The following is a 2,592-nucleotide window of genomic DNA, read 5'->3' as shown; positions in this document are numbered from 1 at the left end:
TACACATGACAATATATTTATGACACGGGACTCGTGACAATATTTTTATAACATGTGACAGGTTACAGGGTACACGTGACAATATATTTAAGACACGTGACAGGTTACAGGGAACACGTGACAGATGACAGGTGATGCGTGACAGTTGACTGGTTACTGTAACTCGTAATTCACGTGACAGGATACTAGCGATATACGTGACAAGTTCTAATTGACACGTGACAGGTTACAGGTGTCACGCGGCAAATAACAGGTGAAGCAGGACATATGTGACAGGTAACAGGGGACATGCGATACGTGACAGGTAACAGATAAGTGACACTTGACAGGTTATTCCAAATTTCATCGAGATTCAGCAGTTTAGGCTAAAAAATCTAACAAATATACAACTAAATTTTCGCATTTATAATATTAGTATTCATTCCAGGTATATGGAGAGAGCTGAAGAAATCAAAAGATATCTGAAAGGAGACCATCAAGTACAGCGCACGGAGGACCAGCAGAGATACGTGCACGGTGAGACTTTGAACACTTCACTATTCCGCGTACAGTTGAGGAAATACGCGGTGGTACTGTACTTATGTATATTTATACAAGTGGAATTAAAAAATAACATAAGTAGGTATCCTATGTGTTCAGATTGTCCTCTACTTATGACAATCGAGATTCGTTTAGCAGTTTAGGATAAAAAATAACAAACATCCATACATCCATACATCCATCCATGTAAATTTTCGTATTTATAATACTAGTGAGTTTTTTAAAATGGCTTTTAGTGACAAGTTGGAGGCCGCATCAAAACAAGAACTGATTTATATTTTTTTCTTTTCTTTTTTATTTATTTGAATATGTCTTTCAAATTTTTTTTTTGGTCGAAATAGTGTTTTAATTTAATTTATACTAGCTGTTCCCGTGCGACTTCATCCGCATAAAATTGTGAACATTTTATTGGTTATTGTGTCAAATTATCAAAATGACATGACATGATGACAAACCATGGCAACCTTGCTTCCTTGATGTTGGCAACAACTTATGGTCTCTTTCCCACATTAGGGTTTTTATCTAAAATATTTACCCTCTAAGTTTGATAGCGTGAAAATATATAGCCTAAAGCGTGATATGGTGTAGGGCTTGTTATTAAAAAAATAATTATTCAAAAATATGGTGTAATTACTGACATCTTAGGTAACAAAGAAGTGTGTGTTTACGCTTTATTATAATAGTATAGATAAAAAAGTAGACCACCGACAGATTACCTGATTGTACATTTAGGTAACGATGGTAATTTCAGGTGAAGTAGAGGTCGCCCAAACTGTACAAGATACTGCAGCTTGCGTGCAAGATGCGGTAAAACAACCAGATGACCTCGAACAGAACAAAAATGAGGTATTTTTTTATATTTCAAAAACTCCCATAAAAATAGTGTATTTCAAAAAAAAAATAATTAGCTTGATTTTAAAAACCACATGTCACTTTAAAATTTTAGTTACAAGTCGTTTATAGGTTTTTTAATGTTACTAAATGATTATTTATCAAGATACTAGCTTTCGTCCGCGACTCTGTCCGCGTGGAATTAAAAAACAAAAATGTGTCTATGTGTTCTTCCAGACTATATATATGCCAAATGCCATCGAAATCCGTTCAGTAATTTAGGTTACAAACTCTAACAAACATCCATCCATCCAAAGTTTTGCATTTATAATGTTAGTATGATTATCCACTTTCTTTCATTTGAATTACATTTTTTACTTTACTGTTTTAAATGAACGCAAGTCGAGTGTGCGAGCGAGAGCGCTAATAAACGACAGAGAGGCAAGATCATAAGCGATTTATGACGTCATCACATGCATCTTGCCATTGCAATTTTGTTCTAATTGTTATGGGGCTTCGATAGCTCAGTGGTTCAACATTTGACTTGTATTCTAAACGTTCTTGGGTTCGAATCCCGGATACACTAATGTGTTTTTTCCATTTTTCTTATAACACTAGCTGTTGCCCGCGACTTCGTCCGCGTAAAATTAAAAAAACAATAAAAAAATTAGCCTATGTTAGTGATAACGATGTTTTTTCATAGTATTAGAATTATTGAAATTTCAGTAGGTTTTGAATTATTCCAATACGTACAAAAATACAAATCCTCTTAATTTATTATAAATAGTATAGACTAGCTTTTGCCCGCGACTCCGTCGAATAAAAAAAACCACCAAAGTAGGTAGTCTATGTGTACTTCCACATATTTCATCCAGCTTTGTTCAGCAGTTTAGGTTACAAACTCTAACAAACATCCATCTAAGTATTGGCTGTATGCTGTATAGCTTTCGCTCGCGACTCCGTGCGCGTGGAATTAATAAAACAAACGAGTAGCCAGACTATTCTCTACGTCTATGCCAAATTTCATCAAGATCCCTTCAACAGTTTAGGTTACAAACTCTAACATCCATCCAAAAGTAACAAAAAACATCGTAATGTTTAAAAATTCAAAAAAAAATAAGTCCCTGTATGGGCTGTATGACGTCACTAACGCTGGCTGGGGACCTACAAGTAGGTGATATTCTGATGATGGAGTCTGTTGTGTCGTCAGTGTGAGAGGGC

The 2,592-nt window shown here is 35.3% G+C and overlaps 1 long non-coding RNA gene across 2 annotated transcripts; it reads left to right on the top strand.

Moving 5' to 3' along the window:
- Positions 1-6: 6 nt before the first annotated feature.
- Positions 7-2,592, top strand: LOC106099985. Of its 2 annotated transcripts, none has more exons than XR_001225409.1 (3): positions 7-516; positions 1,292-1,386; positions 2,582-2,592. It is a non-coding gene; the product is annotated as an uncharacterized LOC106099985 (long non-coding RNA). The 2 variants fall into 2 exon arrangements; XR_001225411.1 differs by lacking the exon at positions 2,582-2,592 and adding an exon at positions 2,546-2,564.

Source organism: Papilio polytes, unplaced genomic scaffold, assembly GCF_000836215.1.
Source record: "Papilio polytes unplaced genomic scaffold, Ppol_1.0 DF824493.1, whole genome shotgun sequence".
Lineage (NCBI taxonomy): Eukaryota > Metazoa > Arthropoda > Insecta > Lepidoptera > Papilionidae > Papilio > Papilio polytes.
Note: the sequence above shows the minus strand (reverse complement) of the source record. Positions and strands in the feature narration are given on the sequence as shown.